Raw genomic sequence first — 25,292 nt, 5'->3', positions numbered from 1 at the left:
CAACACAGACAACAGAGCCATTTGCTCACAACCTGTGGGGGCTGAGCTCCAAGTACAGGTAGGGCCATAGAAAGGTACCAACATAGGGCAGAGACAGGCAGCCTAAGCAAGCTACACCTGGAGGGAGGCAAAAGTGTGCAAATGTTCTTGCCCTGTATGTTGAGATCACAATAATACTGTAAATTTTGAAGATAAAATGTATGTTAGAAAAGTATGTATGCTAGGAAACTAAAGATTCATCTTAGCATACATCTTTTTTGGTCACAAAGGTAAGGATTTAGAATGAACAACTTCCCAACAGAGGAAAGATAAATAGAACAAACAATGATCCATCAATGTAGCAAAAGGCAGAAAAGGAAACAAAAAGGAAACCAGAAAGTATGGAAAAAGAAAACATACAATAAAATGACATTAATATGTCTAAACGTATCAGTGATAACAGTAGCATTAATTGATTGATAAGCTTTGCTAATAAAACACAGAGGTATTCCGGTATGTAAGTAGAGTCTAGCTATAGGTTTCATTCAAGAGACACACCAGAAAATGTGACCAAAAATATACAATGAAAAGGGGTGGATAAAATATATCAGATAAACACTAACAGAAAGGCAAAAGTAGCAATAATAACCCTGTACCAGACATAATTCAATGTAAAATATATTATATGGGACAAACATTGATTTCTTTAATGGTGGAAAGCCAGTCAAGAATATATCCACTATAAATATGTAACTAACAACACACAAATAAGGCAAAAATTAATATAAAAAATAGACACATCCACAATTATGTTGGGAAACTTATGACATGTTTCAAGAAATGACAAAATAAAGAAAGGAAAAATGAAATAAGACTATAGAGAACTTGAGTAACACAATTAACAAGATTTATCTTTTAGATCTAAATAGAATTTTAAACCAATATATAAGAAATTTTTTTCAGACACATAGACCATTAAAAAACAAAGTGAAATAGGCCACACATAAAATTGTAGTAAGTTCCTAAAAACAAATTTCCTACAGACTCATAATAGACTAAAATTCAATGCTATTAATAACAAAAAGATAATTAGGCAAGAGGATATGCACAAGAGGAAAAGATGAGAATTTTTAATGGCTGAAGAATAAATAAGGATGAGAAAATACATATCAACCCTTGAGATAATAAGAATAAAAGAAAATTTAGTGAACACAGAACAAATACAAATCAGTATATTTATTCAATTAAAGAATACAACATTTTGTAAAGCCTAATAAAAGCCTAATAAAATAGTCATAACTGATATACTTGATCAAGAATAAAAAAGGTAGTAAACAACCTAGTTCATTGCAGTTTTGGTAGAATGTGCCCAAGAGTTCTTATCATAAAAATATGGAAAACATCTCTATAATGGTATGGATTCCCCAGGGAAATGAAACTAACAGGATATATATAGTACTGAGATGGAATTGATTCATGAGACTGTGGAGGCTTGGGAAGACCAAAGTACGCAGTGTAGGCCAGCAGGGAAGAGTTTCTTTGGTATGAGTCCAAAAGAGGTCTGCTGACAGCCTTTCTTCTTCTTGGGGAGGTCAGTCTTTTACTATTAAATTTACTATTAAAGCTTCCAACTGATTGGATGGGGCCCACCCACATTATGGATGATAATCAGATTTACTCAGTGAACTGATTTAAATATTAGTTCCATCTTAAAAATACCTCCACAAAACATCTAGAATAATGTTTGATCAAATATCTGGTTATCTTGACCTACCTAAATTGACACATAAAATAACCCATCACAAATTTACCCTGTGTCAACTTGGCACCCATACGCAGCTCCTTAAACCATACTTACTTTCCAAATAAAGACAATAACAAGGTCATGCTTCCGCCTAAATGATGCAACTGTGTACAACTGAAAATGCACTGACCCCTTCCCCAGAAGAGGATGCAAAATCCTTGGGTGATATTTACTCTTCTCCTTGATAGCCTTTCTTATCTCCTTGACAACAAATACTATGATGTAAAGTTAGCATTTTAATACTATGAAATCAAGTCAATGAATCTTATATTGCATAAGAAGAGAATAAGAAAAGGAAGAAAACAGGCCAGGCACGGTGGCTTAAGCCTGTAATCCCAGCACTTTGGGAGGCCGAGGAGGGCAGATCATGAGGTCAGGAGATCGAGACCATCCTACCTAACACGGTGAAACCTCATCTCTACTAAAAATACAAAAAATTAGCCGGGTGTGGTGGCGGGCACCTGTAGTCCCAGCTACTCAGGAGGCTGAGGCAGGAGAATGGCATGAACCTGGGAGGCAGAGCTTGCAGTGAGCCGAAATCACGCCACTGCACTCCAGACTGGGCGACAGAGCAAGACTCCATCTCAAAAAAAAAAAAAAAAAAAAAGAAAAGGAAGAAAACAGCTATTTGCAAACACACACACACAAGCACACACACAGAGTCACAAACACATTCATAACAAAATAAGGAAGAAATACTCTTGACAACTATAATGCTCATTTCTGTAACTGGTTGTGTTTATGTGGCTCGTATTTATAAATACCTTCTTCCACTACCCATTCTGTATTCCCTTTGCCTTTAGCTGTGCATTTGTTTTACCTGGTGGGGTAACCCAGGTCTTCATTCCTGAAGGATCTGGGCCATTAATAGTCCTGCCTGGATGGGGTTGCGGCTTTTCTTTAACTTTGATAACAGAGCTTGGTAATATTAAGAGATATATTAAGCAGTCTCCTGTATTCCAGACACATTCTTCCTTACCTCTATTGTGGAGCAGCTGTCCAATTTCCCCTTGTAGTCTGGATCAATCAACCCAGCCAGCACAGTAACTTCCTTGCTTGCCCGTAGATTCAGAGGCATCAGGTGGCAGTCTTAACTTGCAGTTCAGTATAATCATTGTTGTGACTCCTGGTGGAACCATTCCTTCCTTTGGAACAAAGACTTTTAGGACAACAGAACATAAGTCTTTGGGAAAAGAAAGGAAACATTTTGCTGGTAAGTTGCTAGAGATAATTGTAAGTGATGCCCCTTTCATTTCCATCCCTAGATTCCTGGACCTGTGAATCTTGGTTATGGGAGGAAAAGCATCACATACTGGACTTTGATGAAGAGAACGCACAGCCTTCCAGAGAAGGCAATACCTTGCCCCAGCCCTGCAAGGTATTCCTACCCATCTGGAACTGTGATGGAGTCTTCAAAATGCCATTGCATTGTTCTACCAAGCCAGCGGCTTCAGGATGATGGCTAATATAGTAAGACCAGTAAAATCCACGACCAAGGGCCCATTGCTGCACTTCTTTCACTCTGAAGTGAGTTCCTTGTTCAGAATCAATCCTGTGCAGAATATCACGATGGTAGATAGACATTCTGTGAGCTCATAGGTAGTAGTTTGGCAGAAGCACTACATACAGGAAATGCAAATTTGCATCCAGAGCAAGTGTCTATTCCATTGATAACAAAATGCTGTCCCTTCCATGATGAAAATGGTCCATTATAATCAACTTTCCACCCATCCGACTGATCACCCTGGGAATGCTGCCATATTGGGGACTTAAGTGTTAATCTCTGCCACAGGCAGACTGGGTACTCAGCAACTGTAGCCAGCTCAACCTTGGTGAGTGGAAGTCCATGCTGCTGAGTCCATGCATCCTCCTTCTCTGACCCCATCCCTGGCACCTCCATCCCTGGCACTACGGCCACTTTGTTCATGAGCCTACTGGGTGATGATAGGGGTGACTGGGGAAAGAGACTGGCTGGTATCTACAGAATAGGCCATCCTATCCAGTTGATTATTTAACTCCTCCTCTGCTGAGGTCAGCCTTTTTGAGCATTCACATGGGACACAAATACCTTATGTATTTGTCTGTTCTGAGAGGTTTATCCTCTGACCTCTTCCTATGACTTCCTTGTTACCAATTTTCTAATAATAATCCTTTCAATTCCCTAATTATCCTGCCTAACTATTGGCCACAGTCTGTGAATTGGTATGTAATCTCACATTTGGTAATTTCTCCTTCTAAGCAAATTGAACAACAGTTACACTGCTCAGAATTGTCCCCACTGGGTGGATTTCCCTTCACCCTTTCCTTCAGGAATGTCCTAGAGAGGGGCTACAGTGCTGCAGCTGTCCACTTCCTGGAAGTATCTGTATATCATGAAAAACCATTTTAAAATTAAGCCTGAAATCTTTCATGTTTTTTCAACTGATTGCAGGGAACTCTTCATGAGGCCATAGACACTGGCTGGGATAGAGAAGGTGGGTAGCGAGAGTGAAGACTGTGGACGTTCGTGCCACTTTTTCATGTCATTTATGCACATGCCTTCAGGTCCTGATGAAGCCCAATCTTGAATATAACACCACTCCCATTCGATAATGGAATGTGGCTGTGCATGCCCAACATTATAGCATGTAAGAGACACACCTGAAAATAGGACCCCCAAAAGATAAAGAGATGGATAAAATGTATCAGTTGAGTCTGACAAAAAGAAAGGCAATTGTAGCAATAACACCAGAAAACACAAAATTCAATGTCAAATATATTATATGGGATACAAATGTAGGTTTCCCAATTCAGTGACAGCAGCTCCCACTATAAGTTCTTGCCTAGTGAGAGAGTGACCCCAGAACTCTTCAAGGTTGGTAGGGCTCTCCTCACACATTTATTTCTCACAGATATGGAAAAAAGTGTTCCAGGGTGGATGCGCAGATCTGAAATGATAAATTCACGCCAACTCTTCTTTCTCCATAAGCTTGTCAATCCCTTCCTCTAGAGTAACCAGGGTAGTTCTGGCATTTCAAGTTCGTTTACTGTGGGTAACCTTTTTGGTCCATGTTTCAGCCATCCAAGCAAACAAATGAGCTTCTTCTGACTCCCCAAGCTGCAACATTAAATGAAGAATCTCTGCTTAGTGGTCCCATATTAATAAATTTGGCCTGATCCAATCTTATATTCTTCCACCATTATCCCACATCCTTAACGACCATTCCTACACATATTTCCCAGATTTGGCTGTATAAATTGGAAAAATCAAGTAGTCCTTTTGGAGTATAGTATATCTCTTCATAGGTCACATCTTGTGCCTTACCTTCAGGGGCCTGCTAGGACTTGAGTCTGGTATAAGTCCAGAAGCAAAGAGGAATGGTGGGATTGTGGATTTGTAAGGAAAAGAAAGAGCGATCAGACTGTTACTGTGTCTATGTAAAAAGGGAAGACATAAGAGACTCCATTTTGAAAAAGACCTGTACTTTAAACAATTGCTTTGCTGAGATGTTGTTAATTTGTAGCTTTGCCCCAGCCACTTTGACCCAACCACTTTGATCCAACCTGGAGCTCACAAAAACATGTGTTGTATGAAATCAAGGTTTAAGGGATCTAGGGCTGTGCAGGACGGGCCTCGTTAACAAAATGTTTACAAGCAGTATACTTGGTAAAAGTCATTGCTATTCTCTAGTCTCAATAAACCAGGGGCACAATGCACTGTGGAAAGCCACAAGGACCTCTGCCCTTGAAAGCTGGGTATTGTCCAAGGTTTCTCCCCATGTGATGGTCTGAAATATGGCCTCGTGGGATGAGAAAGACCTGACTGTCCCCAGCCCGATACCCGTAAAGGGTCTGTGCTGAAGTGGATTAGTAAAAGAGGAAAGCCTATTGCAGTTGAGATAGAGGAAGGCCACTGTCTCCTGCCTGCCTCTGGGAACTAAATGTCTTGTTATAAAACCCGATTGTACATTTGTTCAATTCTGAGATAGGAGAAAAACCGCCCTATGGTGGGAGGTGAGACATGTTTACAGCAATGCTGCCTTGTTATTCTTTACTCTGCTGAGATGTTTGGGTGGAGAGAAACATAAATCTGGCCTACGTGCACATCCAGGCATAGTACCTTCCCTTAAACTTAATTATGACATAGATTCTATTGCTCACATGTTTGTTGCTGACCTTCTCATTATCACCCTGCCCTCCTACTACATTCCTTTTTGCTAAAATAATGAAAATAATAATCAATAAAAGCTGAGGGAACTCAGAGACCAGTGCCGGTGCAGGTCCTTGGTATGCTGAGCGCTGGTCCCCTGGGCCCACTGTTGTTTCTCTATACTTTGTCTCTGTGTCTTATTTCTTTTCTCAGTCTCTCGTCCCACCCGACCAGAAATACCCACAGGTGTGGAGGGGCAGGCCACCCCTTCATGTATTAGTTTGTTCTCACACTGCTATAAAGATACTACCTGAGACAGGGTAATTTTTGGAAGGAAAGAGGTTTAATTGACTTATAGTTCTGCATGGCTGGAGGGGCTTTAGGAAACTTACAATCATGGCAGAAGGTGAAAGGGAAGCAAGGTCTGTCTTCACAAGGTGACAGGAGAGAGAGAGAGCGCAGGGAAACTGCCACTTTAAAACCATCAGATCTCGTGAGAACTCTCTCACTGTCACGAGAATAGTATGGGGGAAACTGCCCCCATGAGCCAATCATCTCCCACCAGGTCCCTCCCTCGGCACATGCGGATTACAATTCGAGGTGAGATTTGGGTGGGAACACAGAGCCAAACCACATCAAGCTGGGCCCTGAGAAGAATCAGCATGGTCTTGAAAGATTGCCTTTAGGGAGGCCATTGTAGTTTCAAAGCACACGATGAAACAAACAAATAATGATTGTAGAAAGGACATACATCCTGCTATAGTCAATAGAATATATACAGCAATGAGAATGGATAAACCATTACTATATGCATGAGCATGGATGAATTGCCCAGGCATAATATTAAGCAAAAGGTAAGACACTAAAGAGTATATGCTTTTATGATTCCTTTTTATAAAGTTTAAAATAGGCAAAACAAATGCATAGTCACAGAATTCAAGAGAGTGCTTCCCTTTGGGATGGGGAAGTTCCTGGGAAAGCTCTGATCCCACCTACTAAAATATACCCAAACATGTTTTCAGATAAGACCTTCATGGGGTGAGATCTATTCCTCTAAACCCTGAAGGCTTCCAAGTATCTCATAATCAGTCTCGTTGGCATTCCTGTTTTCATTCTTGTCTTTCACAACAAAACCAACCGTCATCCTGAGCATACCGACACGGGCAGCAGCTCCTTCCTCTGGTTCACCCCAAATCCTAAACGCCACACGGATTTCCTGTTCTCAGCTCCATGTCTTCAGATGTGGGCAGGCTGCTGGGCTCTCCTGCCTTCTGGTTCTCACCGAACTTTGCTCTTCCTCGTCCAATTCCTCAGCGCACTCATTTCCATTTGGCTGTTGGACTCACCCTTCCTCCAGCTGATGCTGCTCTCTGGCCTGGTCAAGACTTAACTGCCAATACCTCTCCCTCTCCCAGAACTGCATCCCCCTTTCTTCAGGGATCTGCCTCTCATTCCTAGTATTGTCTGGCTTATCCTTTGTTAAAAATAACTAGGGTTTTCCAGGAGGCAGAGGTTGCAGTGAGCCGAGATCATGCCACTGCACTCCAGCCTGGGTGACGGAGACAAACCCTCTCTCCAAAACAATAAATAAATAAATAAATAAATAAATACTAGGGTTTTCATGCAATTTCTGCTAATTGTCGGAGTTAGGACAAAGGAATGAGATATCCAGAGGAGGTGTGGAGGAGAGGAAAGGCACAGGGAGAAAGAATGCAGAGAGGACTGAAAGTGAGGTCCGAGAAGTCTGTCATTAGAATAAGGAGGAATTCAGTTTTCTAGTTCCTCAGTGAAATGAAGGATTATAAACTATCAAAACTGGATGAATTGGCCGGGAATGGTGGCTCATGCCTATTATCCCAGCACTTTGGGAGGCCAAGACAGGCAGATCACCTGAGGTCAGGAGTTTGAGACCAGCCTGGCCAACATGGTGAAACCTGTCTCTACTAAAAATACAAAAAATTAGCTGGGTATGGAGAAGCGTCCCTGTAATCCCAGCTTCTTGGGAGCCTGAGGCAGGAGAATCACTTGAAACCGGGAGGCAAAAGTTGCAGTGAGCTGTGATCTTGCCACTGCACTCCAGCCTGGGCAACAGAGACTCCATCTCAAAAACAAACAAGCAAAACAACGACAACAACAACAAAAAACAGAGTGAATTACTACATGACATAGATTCCTTTAACCTTACTTAATAATATATATGTGATTCAAAATGATACAAGTTAGCATAAAAAAGCTCAAAATGTAGCTGTAAAAACTTAACTAAATTTGAAATGCATGAAATTACATGTTACCGTGGGACCCAAGGGATTACACGTTAACTATTGCATTTTGATCAGTTTTGACCACCATCCCTGGTTCAAACAAGGTATCATAATAAGGCAGTTGTGGAATTTAATCCTTTGAGCAGAGCTGCTTGTTCCTCTAAAGAGAGAGTGATAAAAAAGATTCTTCCCCTCTCAGAATGATTTTGAGACCCACGGCAGAAACCAAAGAGAGAATGTGTTCCCCACTGCCTCAATCTAATCAGTGCATGCTCCAAGAAATGAATGAAAACATAAAAGATTTATAGCAAAGAGCATCAAGGATCAAGCCAAGACTCCACAAAAATTAAGTGTAAAGAATCAAGGATTTCATGGAATTTTATATTTCCCTTTGTGTTCACTCTGGAGATAAGAGTGGTTTAGATTGTTATTAGAATTGTTGACATTTCAGTGATCATTTTCTAGGAAAATAACTTTTTCTGAAAGGCACATTCTATAGCACAGCAGTCCTCAACCTTTTTGGCACCAGGGACTGGGTTCATGGAAGACAATTTTTCCAGACAAGGGTGGGTGGTGGGGGGATGGTTTGGGGATGATCGAAGTGCATTACATTTATTGTACACTTTATTTCTATTATTATTACATTGTAGCATATAATATAATAATTATATAATTCACCGTAATGTAGAATCAGTGGGAACCCTGAACTTGTTTTCCTGCAACTAGACTATTCCATCTGGGGGTGATAGGGTCAGTGACAGATCATCAGGCATTAGATTCTCTTAAAGATTGTGCAAACTAAATCCCTTGCACACATGGTTCTCAACAGGGTTCATGCTCCTATGAGACTCTAATGCTGCTGCTGATCTGACAGGAGGTAGGGCTCAGGTGGTACTGTGAGTGATGGGAAGCATCTGTAAATACAGAGGAAGTTTTGCTCACTTGCCCACCCTAACCTCCTGCTGTGCAGCCTGGTTCCTAATATGCCACAGATTAGGACGGATCTGTGCCCTGGGGGTTGGGGAGCCCTGCCACAGCAGACACTTAAAATGGAAACTTTTCTTCATATATATCTATATATCTCTATTATTGGCTCTGGCTCATATTCTTATGTATTTATTTATTTTAGACACAGGGTCTCACTGTTGTCCGGGCTGGAGTGCAGTGGTGTGATCATGGCTCACTGCAACCTTGAGCTCCTGGGCTCAAGGGACTCTTATGCTTCAGCCTCCCAAGCAGCCAAGACTATAGGCATGAGCCTCCAAGCCTGGTCTACATATTCTAACTGGTTTAAAAAAAAAAATGTTGCACTTAACTAGTTACTTTGAAATGACAGTTTACAATAATGGAATTTAATTTAGCATACAGTTATTTTAGCAGATACTGAGATAATAATATATGACCTGGGAGATGTCCCTAAAACTAAACATTCCTTCAGAGCAGTTAACTATTCTATTGAAATGACTAATTTTTAAAAACGAACCTTGTGGCTAAGCAACACAAAGATTTAAACTCTATTGACTGTCTTAGTGTAAATTTTCACTTGCTCTTCATGTGGAATCACGAGAGTTTGTCAGATGGAGCTGAGACAGAAATAAAGGCTCATGTGGGAGGCTGAGGCTGCCAGTCAAAGGGCTCACTATTGACTCACTCCCACTGGGAGACTGGGATGCCAGGACCTTCCACAATTTGATTGTTCACTGGGTTCTAACACCAAACCCAAGTCCACTCTGTCCACCTTGGGGATCTCATTATTAGAACCATCTATCAGCTGCCTCACTTTGCCAACATTAACTAGAAATGTGATTTCAATTCTGTATATCAGAAATGCAATTAAAATACATTGATTTTATTAATGAGTTTCATATTTCACAAAAGATTTGATGGAAAACAGATTTTTTTGAGACATTTCAAGGACTTTTCATAAGATATAAGTCTTCCCCCAAATCTTTGAGATGTGTTTTTTATCCCCATTTTACAGTTGAGGAATTTAAAACTCGGGATATGATGATAGTTTGTATCTAACTCCAGATTTATTTATTTATTTATTTATTTATTTATTTATTTATTTATTTATTTTTGAGACAGAGTCTCGCTCTGTCGCCCAGGCTGGAGTGCAGTGGCGCGATCTCGGCTCACTGCAAGCTCCGCCTCCTGGGTTCACGCCATTCTCCTGCCTCAGCCTCCCGAGTAGCTGGGGCTACAGGCACCCGTCACCACGCCCAGCTAATTTTCTGTATTTTTATTAGAGACAGGGTTTCATCGTGTTAGCCAGGATCGTCTCGATCTCCTGACCTCGTGATCCGCCCACCTCGGCCTCCCAAAGTGCTGGCATTACAGGCGTGAGCCACCGCACCCGGCCAACTCCAGATTTATTTGACTCCAAAGTTTGTGTTCTTTCATTTATCCTTACTTTTCCTCAAAAGAAAGGAGGCTAAAGCTATTGACTAAAAGAATGTTTAGAGATTAACAAATGCATTTCAACCCTGTATCCAATTCCTGTTACTATTACCAAAGATCTGAACAACCACAGAAACAGCTTATAACCTACCAAAACTCCAGAAGCGTAAGTAGCATTAACCTCAAACAGGGAATCCGAACAACAAAATTCCTCTATAAAATATTTAATGGCATTTTAACTTAGCATATGAGTAGTAATTCTCCTGAGAATAAAGCTGTTGTCTTAGATGAATATCATACAGGATTTAACTTCTTATATGAGTAGTAATTCTCATGAGAATAAAGCTGTTGTCTTGGATGAATATCATACAGGAGGTTGCTTATGAAACTGACACCTGGAATCCACTCCCACACTTACCCATGTTGTTCCCTTTTATGTTGATGTTACAGCCAGTTAAAAACATAATTCTATCTGGACAGGTAGGTCTGGTTAATAACTAAGGTATTGTTAGCCATTAACATTTTGTTTCAAATTAGATAACCAGATTAACAAACTGGCCACTTGATAAGCCCCTCCTAGGAAGTAGAAGCTAGGACATGTTTGAGGAAAGAGTTCAGAAAATTAGCAGAACATTGAACAAGTTTGGGTGGAATTCTGCATTGAAAAATAATTCCTGATGTGAAGAAAGACTCCATCAACCTCCATTAAGATGCTCTTCAATTCTAACATTTTATAATAAAATAATGTTACAGACAGGTGAACATTTTTATAACCTCATTTTTCTTAGGGTCAATTTTGCATAAAAAGAAAGTCAATCAATATCAGTTTCTGAAATTTCGAATACAGGAAATCATGCAAACAAAAACTCCCACCATAATCCCTTGACAATGTCTCTTCTCAATGTACCCAAGAAGGCCAAAGGGTACCGTGACTGTCGAGCACACTAAGCTCCACGCGCCCTCTAGTGCATCCCTCTGGAAATGCAGCTACTAGTCCTAAGCTTAGGTATTTTCTCTGTTAAGAAAACAATTTCCAGAGCAGCTGTACTTAAAATCTGTTTATCCTGCATAGCCAACTCACACTGAGGTGTTTCTCCAGGGTTCACATAAATTCGTTAAGTTAACTTATTCATTTCCCAACTATTCTCAAAGTTGACTTACAAGAACTCATAAAATATGACAAAATTGAAAACATTAGGCTGCATTGGATGAGACAAGATAACAAGAGTGAGGCAAAGTGATCAAGAAATTAAATCAAAATACATGTAAAATAACAACTGACCATCCTCCCATCGATGATATATTTAGCTGTATATTAATCAGGATGCACCAGGTTCTACTATGGTAAAGACAGCTCCCAAATCTCAGGAGTTTTTGACAACAGTGCTTTAATTTCTCTTTCGTTACAGATCTCAGGCTTATTTTTGGTTTCTAAGCGAATGGAGCAGCCATTGTCACTCACATTGCCTGCCACCATGGCAGAGGGGAAGAGCTTTGAAAAATCTTGCATTAGCAATTAAATGCTCTGATCACATCAATTCTACTCACTCTCATTGGCCAGAACTCGCCTCATGTCTCTACCCACAAGAGAGGGGAAATGTCAGGTCTTCCATGTGTAAGGAGAGGAGGCAGAAATTTGTGGACAGCTGAAAGCCCACTACAGCGTTCCCAGGCAGGGTCAAAAAGGAAACCAGAACAGATCTGACTCAGAGTGTTCATGAAATTAAAAGCAAATACAACAGCTCAGTAAAATTACAAGTCTTTTTGATTCTAGGGTCAGACAAGAATTTCTTCAGGATTCCTCATAGGACAAGGTATAACATAAATCATGTCATCATAATGCATTTGTGGTCTTTTCTTATAAGGCTCTTGTATAGGTTTATGACATTACAATAATCTACAGTTTGTCTAAACAAACTCTGAAAGCGTCGAATTATAGGTATCTTCCTCTTTGCTAAACTTCTGCATTAGGGACATATGTAAGCATTCCACCTTGCACACTGTGTTTAGTTATTTGAAGGGCAGTGAACACTAGGTTGTGTTCTCGAGGAAGCTTCTGGACAAGAGCTAATTCTTTGCTTATAGGTGAGAACCAACTCACCTTCCTTCTCCCTTCCCTTCCCTTCCTTTCCTTCCCTTCCCTTCCCTATCCTTCCCCTCCTTTCCTTTCCCTATCCTTCCCCTCCCTTCCTTTCCCTTCCCTTCCCTTCCCTATCCTTCCCCTCCCTTCCCTTCTCTTCCCTTCTTTTTCTTTTCCTTTCCTTTCCTTTCCTTTCTCTCCTCTCTTCTTCTCTTCTCTTCTTTTTTCTTTTTCTTCACAGGGTCTTGGTCTGTCTGCCAGGCTGAAGTGTGCCATCATAGCTCACTGCAAGCAACGTCAAACTCCTAGGCTCAAGTGAACCTCTCACCTCAGCCTCCCAAGTAGTTAGGACTACAGGCTCATGCCTGGCTAATTTTTTAATTCTTTTTTTTTTTTGTAGAGACTGGGTCTCAATATGTTGCCTAGGCTGTTCTCAAGCAATCCTCCCTCCTTGGCCTTCCAAAGTGCTGGGATTACAGGCATGACCCACTGCATCTGGTTCCAAATTATCTTTCTTAATCATGATCAACTAACGGTTGGTTAAGATCCAAATATGGAAACTGAGGAGCCAAGAGGGGCTCCTTTGTAACCAGAATCCATGCTAGTGTTCTGAGGTGAGCTGAGAGAGGAACCAAAATTTGGGCCAAGATCGTTTCCAGACAGTTCTGAATTTTTCTAATTGTACAGATAAGTGGTCAATTAATAGATTTTCCATGGTTCTATTTCATTGCCAGGGGCAAAATAGTTTTAGCCTGAAATTTGTAAGACAAGGCGTAACTAGACCTTCATTTCAGCCACCTTAAACTACAATCCGAATGCCCAGGTTTGAACAATTCTACTTCTAGAAGAATCCACAATAAAACAAATGTTTGAGAAGCCTTTCCATCCTGAAATTTTATAATAAAATAATGTCATAAATTTTATAATAAAATAACATTATTTTATTAATAATAATTTTGCCTAGGAATTCTATGTATTACCAATTTAAAAGCTGGAGACTTGTCTTCTAAAACAATAATAATAATAATAAACTTTAATTGACTGTTTGCTGTGGCCAAGCAGTGTGGTAAGTAAGCACTTCAAATGTAGTATCTCATTTAATTTTACGGGCAAAATCTGTTATTACTCCTAATCTACAGATGAGGTAGAGTGAGGTCATATAATTTGTCTAAGGTCAAACAGGCTAACAAATGATAGAGCTAAGGGTTTTGACAAGACATCTAGATCTAGAACACATGTGCTTAGCAACTACATTTTCACCTTTCATGAATAATATCTTTATTTTTAGGAAAATATAGCTATGGTTCTTATGCAGAGAGATAATTTACTAGCAGGGTCAGTACTTGTCAGCTTTAGATAGTAAAAGCATCAACTGCATATGGAGGCAAACTGGTTTTCCTACTTTTGGTACACCAGCTGCACCCAAAATTGGTAATTGATTGACTACTAGAAAACAAGTTTGGTTTTTTTGTTTGTTTTTTTTTGTTTTGTTTTGTTTTTTTTTTTAAAGGGACTCAGCAAAACTGTGTTTTCCTTTGCAGGAAGATTTATTTTATTTTATTTTACTTTTCAACTTTTATTTTATGTTCCAGGGCACATGTGCAGGAGATGCAGGTTTGTTACATAGGTAAACGTGTGCCATGGTGGTTTGCATTTTTTTAGGTAAAATGTCTTGCTCTGTTGCCCAGGCTGGAGTGCAGTGGTGTGCTTATGGTTCACTGTAGCCTCGACCCTGCTGGGCTTAGGTGATCCTACTGCCTCAGCCTCCCAAGTTACTGGACTACAGGCAAGTGCTACCATGTCCAGCTATTTTTTCTTAATTTTAATTTTTGTAGATATGGGCATCTTGCCATGTTGCCAAGGTTGGTCTTGAACTCCAGGCCTTAAGCAATCCTCTCATCTCAGCCTCCCAAAGTGCTGGGATTATAGCCATAAGCCACTGTGTAGAAATTTTAACTACTGTCAGAAAGCCACTCTCACCGTCTCTTGTTCATATTAATATGGTTTAGTTCTCCATGAGCACAAAAACCCAAGGATCTATAACATTCTCCTACAACTTAGTCCCAAACCAACTTTTGTTCTGGAATTAAAGGCAAAAAAAAAAAAGTTCCTATTTAGTGTTGCAGACTTTGACCTACACCTGATGGCTTAAACAGCTGTCCACACTGCACTTTGTTCAGGAAACTAGCTTAAAGTAGCTCATTTTCAACAAACTTATCCTGGGTAAAGAGCACAACATCAAGTGGCAGTACTGCTGAGTTGTCATAGTCATCATCCACACAGGCAGCCCAAAGTCTCTTTGTCTGAAATGTTCTGGTTCTCTTGAAAGAGGTCATTCCTAATGTGTGAAGTACTTTTGAAGGATGATCTTCCATGCTAGTCATTGTGTTTTGATACTTATTGATTGAGAAAATATGTGATGACACATACTACTGTAAATTCAGCCTCATCTTTGAGTGCATTTATATAACTCTACTAGTAATCACATCCCTACCTATATATATTTTATTTATATTCGTACATACATATACAGCATTTATTCAGTCTGTAAACAAAGTTTAACTCATATATGAATTCACAGACACCTTATAGTAGCTCCAAGACATCCAGGACTTATTACAAATAAGTTGAATATACCTATTTTCTACTTTCATGAACTCTCTAAAGCTACTAACAGTTCTCTTCACACCCCAACCCCTCCATCCCCACCCCACTGGAACTCCATGAAAATTTTATAACTTTGAAGCCAAAACAAAATCTGAAGTAGATAGAACTTTCCTTAAAACTTACATGCAAGCTGGACACTGTGGTGCATGCCTGTAGTCCCAGCTACTTGGGAGGCTGAGGCAGGAGGATCACTTGAGGCCAAGAGTTTGAGGCTGCAATAAACTATGGTCATAGCACTGCACTCTAGCCTGGCAGCAACATAGTAAAATCCCATCTCTAAACAACAACAATGACAACAACAAAATACTACATGTATATGGCTGAAATGCTTAGGGGTGAAATGTACTGATGTGTACTCCAGAAAATGAAATGGATAGAAAAGTGGATCGATGAAAACATAATAAAGCAATCTGGCAAAATGTTAACAATTATCGAATCTAGGTTGGTTGGATATATGTGTGTGTATTAGTCTGTTCTCATGCTGCTAATAAAGACATACCCAAAATTGGGTAATTTATAAAGGAAAGAGGTTTAATGGACTCACAGTTCCATGTGGCTAGGGAGGCCTCACAATCACGGTGGAAAGCAAGGAGGAGCAAAACCACATCTTACATGTTGGCAGGCAAGAGAGAGCTTGTGCAGGAAAACTCCCATTTATAAAGCCATCTTGTGAGACTATCAGACCATCAGACTATCATAAGAATGGTATGGGGGAAACTGTCCCCATGATTCAATTATCTCCACCTGGCCTCATCCTTGACACATGGGGATTATTACAATTCAAGGTGAGATTTGGGTGAGGACACAGCCAAACCATATCAGTGTGCTTACTGTAAAATTCTTTCAATTTTTCTCTGTATTTGAACATTCACATAAAAAGGGAGAAATACATGCATGATTCTTATAATTATTTCATGCATAGAGACTATATGTATAATATTTGGATACAATTATCATACAAATTTACAACATAAAATTCTGTTAATTAATTAATTAATTTATTTTATTTTTAAACAGAGTCTTGCTTTATCTCCCAGGCTGGAGGGCTTTGGTGCGATCTTGGCTCACTGCAACCTCTGCCTCCCAGGTTCAAGTGATTCTCCTGCCTCAGCCTCACAGTACCTGGGATTACAGGTACCCGCCACCACACCCGGCTAATTTTTGTATTTTTAGTAGAGGCGGGGTTTCACCATGCTGGCCAGGCCGGTCTTGAATTCCTGACCTCAGGTGATCCATCTGCCTCGGCGTCCCAAAGTGTTGGGATTACAGACATGAACCACCGCACCCGGCCTAGTTAATTTTCAGTATTAAAATCAGCTCCTTTCAGACTAGGGAAATACTCTTCTCATGTCTCTTGGCCTCCTTCCCTCTCCTGACCCTAATCCCTAGTTAGAAAAACCTGCAGAACATCTGCCATAGGCTAGGACCTCAAGAATGGGAGGGAGGAGAAGAGTCATCTCTGAACTGGTCTCTGGGCAGAGCTGTGCTGTAGGGCTGGCCCCAAAAGAAGTAGACAGAAATCCAAATTACAGGTTTTGTTTGTTTGTTTGTTTTTTGTTTTTGAGACGGAGTCTCACTCTGTCGCCCAGGCTGGAGTGCAGTGGCGCGATCTTGGCTCACTGCAAGCTCCGTCTCCCGAGTTCACGCTAGTCTCCTGCCTCAGCCTCCTGAGTAGCTGGGACTACAGGCGCCCGCCACCACGGCCGGCTAATTTTTTTGTATTTTTAGTAGAGACAGGGTTTCACCGTGTTAGCCAGGATGCTCTCGATTTCCTGACCTCATGATCTGCCCTCCTCGGCCTCCCAAAGTGCTGGGATTACAGGCGTGAGCCACCGCGCCCGGCCCCAAATTACAGTTTTAAAGGGAGAATGACATGTAGGTCTGATGTGGGCTGTTGCTGGCATTCCACAAGGTGCTGGGCTTAATAAGGCATCAAGAGCAAGTTCAGATCTTAAAAATTAGGGCGATTGGAACCTCCAATGCCCTATTAAACTTGCTTTCATTCGCTTAAAGACTGGGAAGGGCTGAACCCCTAGGTTGAAGGCCCTTGGTACCTGGAGCTGAGCAGGATAAAATAGAGAATATCCTGGCACCCCAGGCAGGAAACACTTCAGAGGCCACCCAAGGGCCTCTGTTGACACGGGTTCTGGGCACCCAAGGGAGTTAAGGGGAGCCACCTTAGAGATAGGGCCTCCTTAGTTCATTAGTGTCTCTCAGAACAGCCTTTTGGAGTTTGTTCCACTTTTTATTATAAAAGGAATTAGTCTTTTCTTTAAACATTTTCTTAAATATTTAATGGACTTTTTGGAGCGCCAAATTTCCATTGAGGCCTGAGGTTGGGAAGAGGATGCTACAAGTTTATTATCTTAAACTCCACTTTGATACAGTGCTGTGCAAGATCAAAACCTGAGAATTTTATTGCCTTTCTGCAAAAGGGAGGGGTAATGTCAATAAGGACACTTATGTCAAATATATTATCCTGTGACAGTTTAATAGGAATGAGTTCCTGCGCTTATGTCGTTTGGCAAGGACTTGAGTGTGGACTTAATTTTTCTGCCTTCCTTCTCTCTCAACTAACCACGTGCTCACAAAATCAAATACATGTGATCCACATTCGTGTTGTTCACTTATGATCAATGACAATTTATCAAGGGAATTCTGAATATATAGGTGAATAAACAGAGAACCCAGTTTTCCCCAAATGATCACTCTTGTGAATGGTTATCTATCTTTAGCGGATGTTTGTTCTCATAAATCCTCAGCATATAATCCCATCCATAGATCTGCCAGAACCAAAGTGCACTGGGAATTATAATCACATACATGAAAGATTTTCTGGCATATAAAGAAGAGTGACTTTATGGTCCTATTCACCTGTATTCTATATTCTGATGTTAGAACCACCTAGAAATATCCTATCTTTGATGTTATCAGACACCTGTATTTTACCTCAGCATTTAGTCATCCATAAACACAGTTTGTTACTGTATGTACCATTTGCTTATAAAGATCAGCACTGAATTTCATAGTGATGTATTGATGACAGGACAAGTCACTTTATTGTTCAGAATGTCAGGGATTTCCAGTGGAGAGGTATGTCCATATCCTAACTCCAGAGCCTGTGAACGTGACCACATATGGAAAAAGGGTCTCTGCAGATGCAACTAAATTAAGGATCTTGATAGGAAATCACCCTGCATTATCAGGGAGGGCTCTAAATTCTTCAATCCAATCAACTGACACCTAATATTAACCATCACATTAGGTAATAGAATAGGGGAGCAAAGGAAGAGCAAAAGTATAAAATACATTGGGGGAAAATATATATACCCAAATTATTTTAGTCACAAATATCAAATGCTGCTACCACGATTTTTACCATTTATGCTTCCAGCATTTTATATGGTACAAAACAAAGTAAAACAACACAAAACAATACATGTAAAGTAAATCAAAACTGATAGTGTATGACTTCAACTCAGAGGATTACAAAACACTTTGTTAAAATATATGTATTTTAGGGTCTCACTTGTCACCCAGACTGGAGTGCACATGATCTCAGCTCCCTGCAACCTTGATCTCCTGGGCTCAGGTAATCCTCCCACCTTAGCCTCCCAGGTAGCTGGGACTGCAGGTGTGTGTTAGCACACCCAGCTAATTTTTTATTTGGTTTTGTAGAGATAGGGTTTCACCACCGTGTTGCCCGGGTTGGCCTTGAATTTCTGGGCTTAAGCCATCTGCTAGGCTGGTCTTGAACTCCTGGGCTCAAGTGATCGGCCTGCCTTGGCCTTCCAAAGTGCTGGGATTACAGATGTGAGCCACTGCAACTGGCCTAAAAACATATATCATTTGGTCAACAAAGAGTTCAACCTAGAATAAGGGCCCAACCAAATATGGAAATCTTTTTATTTGGAAAAGAGAAAAATGAATTTCAACATAAGTGAATTTAGTTATATGTAAGATTAAAATATCAACGATAATTTCTTACTCATTTTAGTGTAAGTTGCCTCAAATCCTCAGTGGAATAAAACTGATATATAGCATTCAATCAATTCATCAAGATAAAACAAAAGGTAAAATTTCAACTGTGTCATGCATGCTTCTATTTCTAAAATCTTATTTTCCATTTTTTAATTTTCTCAATACTGTTGCAGTATTTTAAAATGTTTACCAAACTTTGTCTTTAGATTTTCAAAGCTGAATTTATCCTCACCTCCTGCCCGCTAATTTACTCATTTGTTTATTTCCCACTCCCTGTCAATGGCACCTTCATTTTCTGCATTACAAAAGCTTAATTTTTTGAGTCACCGTTGACTCATTCTTCTTATCTTTTGATTTTAGTCACCATGAAATCCTATATAATTGTTTTGCAAGATATCTCTGGATTGCATCCATTTGCTTATAATTGCATAACCTCATGGCCTTGTCCTCATGTAGCCTAAATACTCCTTGTGTACCTGAATCTCTGTGCTATGTCAGTTCAGAGAAATAAAAAATAAAATGGATTACAACTCAAGACTTTACTCAGTCTCTTAAGAACTTTGCAGTCTAAGTAGTTAAGAACCAAGGTCTGAAGCCAGATTGCCCGAGTTAAAAACGGACTCTGACAATTCCTAGTAGTGCCTCAGTTACTTCATCTGTAAAATGGGAGTAATAATGGTACTTTAAACATCATAGGATTATAGTGACAACAAAATGACTTAACACATGTAAAGCATTTATAACGCGGCCTGGTATATGAAAAGCTATTATTATTATTAGTTTTCTTATTGTTAAAAAACCATTATTAGTCTTTGTCACTAGCAAAGGAGATAGCAGTTGTTTTCTCTAATTTATTTCTCATCTCCACTCTCTACTGCCCACCCAAATCCTCCTCCAGAAGCCAGCCTACACTGCTCCCACTGTCTCTGGCAATTTTTTCAACTTGGTGGATCCTTTTCTTGCCTTTTCCAAGGCAAAATTTGCTAGCCCATCTCTGATTCTTTCAGATTTTTCAAACTTTCTACCAAAAGGAAGACGGCGAAACGAGTCTACCAGGCACAGGTGATAAAGGATGCATCCACTACAGACAATTTCAAAAACATCAATGGAGGCCGGGTGCGGTAGCTCACGCCTGTAATCCCAGCACTTTGGGAGGCCGAGGCAGGTGGATTATGAGGTCAGGAGATCAAGACTATCCTGGCTAACACGGTGAAACCCCATCTCTACTAAAAATACAAAAAAATTAGCCGGGCGTGGTGGCGGGCACCTGCAGTCCCAGTTACTCGGGAGGCTGAGGCAGGAGAATGGTGTGAACCTGGGAGATGGAGCTTGCAGTGTGCTGAGATCACGCCACTGCACTCCAGCCTGGGCGATAGAGTAAGACTCTGTATCAAAAAAAAAAAAATCAATGGAATTGATAAAAAGTCTGTTTGACTCTAATCTTTACCATATGCTGGCAACTACTGAAAATATCTGTAAAAGTCAAGGCACAGTGGCATGTGCCTGTAGGCTCAGCTGCTCTGGAAGCTGAGGCAGCAAGAGGATTGCACCCAGGAGTTTGAATCCATTCTGGGCAACATAGTAAGAGCTGGTCTCTTAAAAAAAAAAAAAAGACCAATAAATGATAAACTGCTCTTTCCTTCTCCCTTCCAAATATGTTATTGATCTAATTTCTGTAGTTGCTGTTGAGTTTTAACAGCATAAATATATATATATAAAATGTACACATATATACATATTTACATGAATATATGTATAAGCTTTATATTATTTCATTTTTATTACTTATCCTCTAGTCAACATTAGATTCTACCTGTAAATTAATTCTGAGAGCTCCCAGTTAACATAGTTGGCCCTGACACATGTGAACTAAAATTCCCATATTGTTTTGACAATACGTTTATGAGTGTTTAGAGCCATTCCAGCAGGTACAAGCACAATCTCTGTTCAACTCTTGTGGTATTGCATATTCTTGCACTTAGACAGTAGTTTTAAAATAAACAGTGGTATCACAGTGACTGTAAAGTCAAAGAAACTGAACTTAAATTTCTTCAATTTTGGCATTTTATGTGACCAATCAGAGTTTTACTTTGAGTTTGAAGTTTAAAACAGTGAAACAAAGAATGTAAAATTGAAATGTATAATTTACTGAATTCGAATAGCCTGAAAACTTCTTTTTAAAGTGTTGTTTCAAATCTAAGAAATACATCAAGAAAATAATGATTAATACTAGATAACTGCATGATTATTACTGAAAATAATTATTTCATCCACAGCAGGGGCTGTTAAAAGTGATTTGTCTCTGTGTATCAAATATCCTCATAGTAGCTTTCTTTCAATATCCTTGGTCTGCATGACACAAGACACAAAGCCTGATTGTTCTGACTTGGCATCCTTCTCAGAAAAGGGCTTGTGAAGGCTGGGAAAACTCATATGCATTAGTAACTCTTGTACAGTTCACGGATTACTGAATTGGCCTTTTAGATAACCTTACTGCACCAGGTTGTGACTTCCTGTTAAACTTTACTTTCAAACTCTAACTCTTTTGCTCAATCCCACATCAGCACAACGAATCTAAACTTCTCTGCCTGGTTCTCAAAGTCTCCCACAGTGACTCTGTCCCCATCTCAACATTCATGTGTACCTCTTTCTATCTCCCGTTTCACTGAAAATGTAAGAATTACAATTTACCATCTATGCAGCCTCTTGGTTTGAACAAACAACAATGATAGTAATTATACTGAATCAATTACTGAACATTGTGATGATCTGCTATTATCCATCATTGATAGTTGTTCGCAAGAAGAATGTAAGCTTCTATTGGATGAGGAGGGGATTATAGAAATGTTACATATTCATCACAATGCTTAATCTGGGGCCAAGGACAGGTTATTCCTTGAAGTTACTCTTTCAGTCCCTCATATGGTTTGGCTGTGTCCCCACCCAAATCTTGTCTTGAATTACAGCTCCCACAATTCCCATGTGTTGTGGGATGGACCTAGTGGGAGGTAATTGAATCATGGGGTTGGGTCTTTCCCATGCTGTTCTCATGATAGTGAATACATCTCATGAGATCTGATGGTTTTATAAAGGGGAGTTCCTCTACACATGCTCTCTTGCCTGCCGCCATGTAAGACGTGCCTTGGCTCCTCCTTCCCCTTCCACCATGATTGTGAGGCCTCCCCAGCCATGTAGAACTAACTGTGAGTCCATTAAACCTCTTTCCTTTATAAATTATGCAGTCTCAGGTATACCTTTATTAGAAGCATGAGAACAGACTAATACAGTCCCTAAAGTGCTGTGAAATGCCGTCTGAACTTGCCCTGTCCTCTACATTTTCACTTGAGGGCGTGCTTTAGTCAGTGAGCTAAAACTACTCTCCCCACACCATGTTCCCATTGTTATATTATTCTACTGCTGAAACAAGTAATGTGATTTCACCCTTAAAGAAAAGAAGTGTGTTAAGGGAGAATGTTCCCTGTGTCATGTTCACATCAATTTTAATTTCTGACCCTACCTCAGTTGTTCAGCTCATGTTTTCCTTTCCTCTGGTTTGGATCATGTCTTTCTTGTGCAGCTATTGTTTTTCTTGCATCCTATTTTATTTTCCATTTTTCAAATCTTCTTCTTATATGCCTATACCATATCAACATGATCCATTCACTTAATCATATTTACTTCAGTAAGTCTACTTCCTCCTTGGAAACACTCCTTCCGTAGCCCTCAAACTTTCTGTTTCCATGGAATGAGTTGCTCTCTAGAACTCTGACAGCCATCTTTTTTTTTTTTTAATTTTTTTATTTTTTATTGACACGAAATCTTGCTCTGTTGCCCAGGCTGGAATGCAGGGCTGTGATCTTGGCTCACTGCAACTTCTGCCTCCTAGGTTCAAGTGATTCTCGTGCCTCAGCCTCCCGAGTAGCTGGGATTACAGGCATGTGCTAACATGCCTGGCTAATTTTTGCATTTTTAGTAGAGACAGGGTTTCACCATGTTGCCCAGGCTGGTCTTAAACTCCTGACCTCAAGTGATCTTCCCGTCTCAGGCTCTCAAAGTGCTGGGATTATAGAAGTGAGCCACTGTGGCCAGCAGCCATCATTTTATAAGTGTGCTTTTTAGTTTTAAAAATCACTGAAATCATTTTGTTAAAGTAATATTTGATATGAGGCTTAAGAAAAATAGCATAAACATTTATAATGATAATTTTAAAAAACAGTGTCCTGTACCATCTTTCCCCAACCTCATTATTATACTCCCCAGAAGCAATTCTTTTATTATTTTAGCTATCCCTTTTGATAGTTACCCTCAATATCCTAAATACTTTCTTAATTTATTCATTTGAGGCATTATTTCCTTTCATGAAGGAAATTTTATAATGACACATCTAGGGCTGGACATCCTTTCATTACCTATAATGAATACTCTCTGTATTCTTTCAGTCTGAAAGTTTATGTCCTTCATTTGGGGAAATTTTCTTCAATTATTTCTTTGATTATTTTTCTTTGTTTTTTTGAGATGGAGTCTCACTCTTGTCGCCCAGGCTGGAGTACAATGGTGGGATCTTGGCTCACTGCAACCTCTGCCTCCTGGGTTCAAGCAATTCCCCTGCCTCAGCCTTTGAGTAGGTGGGATTACAGGCACCTGTCCCCACATCTGGCTAATTTTTGTAGGGGAATAGAGATGAGGTTTCACCATGTTGGCCAGGCTGGTCTCGAACTCCTGATCTCAGGTGATCTGCCCGCTTTGGCCTCCCAAAGTGCTGTGATTACAGGCATGAGCCACTGTACCCAGCAGTCATCATTTTATAAATTTTTTTTTAGTTTTAAAAATCACTGAAATCATTTTGTTAAAGTAATATTTGATATGAGGCTTAAGAAAAATAGCATAAATATTTATAATGATAATTTTAAGAAACAGTGTCACCATGTTGGCCAGGCTGGTCTCAAACTCTTGACCTCAGGTGATCTGCCCACCTCGGCCTCCCAAAGTGCTGGGATTACAGGCATGAGCCACCACACCTGGCCTCTTTGATTATTTTTTTAAATTTTTGTTCTTTTCTCTCTTTTTGAAATACCTATTAGAGAGATGTTGAACTTTCTGGATTGAGTGTCTTTGCCTCTTTTTCCCCTCTTACATTATCCATCCTTTGTCTTTTTAGGATATTTTCTTAACTTTGTATCCCTTTTATTTGAAAACATATAATGTGATCTTCTCAAAAACTTCTGAGGGTTATCAAATAGAGATTTAAGAAGTTCAAATGCTTCTATCTCTTTCCTCACTGACCATTTTTTCTCTCATTCTGCAATTTCTTTAAGATTGGTCTTTTTCCTTTATGTTGAAAAGTCTCACCAAGTATCTGGTGATATTAAAGAACAAGGCATTGAAAAGCTGAATGAGAATTCTGCATGTTGGTGATGGTGAAGCCTTCTGTGGACTGACGTGTATCATTTCTAATGGCTGCATACCTGAGTTAGGGACCCAGGTGACCACTGACCTCCTGCATGGAGGCAGACACTTAGTCGCCTGTGTCCTCCTCACACGGACAGTTGGGGAATAAAGTCTTCTACCCACACATTTGCTGTTCCCCTGTTTCCAGCCCCATGTTTGACTCTTCTCCATTAGTCTCCTGGGATCAGACTCCCAGTCTACTTCCGTAACCTCTTCAGGGAGGGGCAGGTGCCTTGTCTTCATTGTTTGGCTTTATTGTTTCCCATGTCCCCTGGAAGGCATCTCTTGTCCTGTAATTTCTTCTGCCCTGCTACATCGTTTTACTTTCTTCATCAATTTTCTTCTGCCAGTAATATTTTAAATCTATGGCCTATTGATAATCTCTTACCTATTCTCATCATCATTGTGGGTTTGTACATTTAAAATATCTGCACTTACTTTTTAATTGATCCTGGCAGGAAGAAGAGGTATACAATAGGCATCTTTAGCCCAAAGTCTTATAATTTATTTTCATTGTATCCCTGGGTACAGTGGAGGTGAACT

At 40.0% G+C, this 25,292-nt stretch overlaps 1 long non-coding RNA gene across 1 annotated transcript in view; it reads right to left on the bottom strand.

The window, feature by feature from the left end:
- LOC129393188 (uncharacterized) overlaps positions 1-25,292 on the bottom strand; it is a 93,653-nt gene that overhangs the window by 15,073 nt on the left and 53,288 nt on the right. The window contains exon 4 of the long non-coding RNA XR_008619893.2: positions 2,763-4,880. This is a non-coding gene — a long non-coding RNA (uncharacterized LOC129393188). The remainder of the gene's footprint in view (positions 1-2,762; positions 4,881-25,292) is intronic.

Source organism: Pan paniscus, chromosome 8 (assembly GCF_029289425.2).
Source record: "Pan paniscus chromosome 8, NHGRI_mPanPan1-v2.0_pri, whole genome shotgun sequence".
Classification (NCBI taxonomy): Eukaryota; Metazoa; Chordata; class Mammalia; order Primates; family Hominidae; genus Pan; species Pan paniscus.
This window is presented reverse-complemented; position numbering and strand designations above follow the sequence as displayed.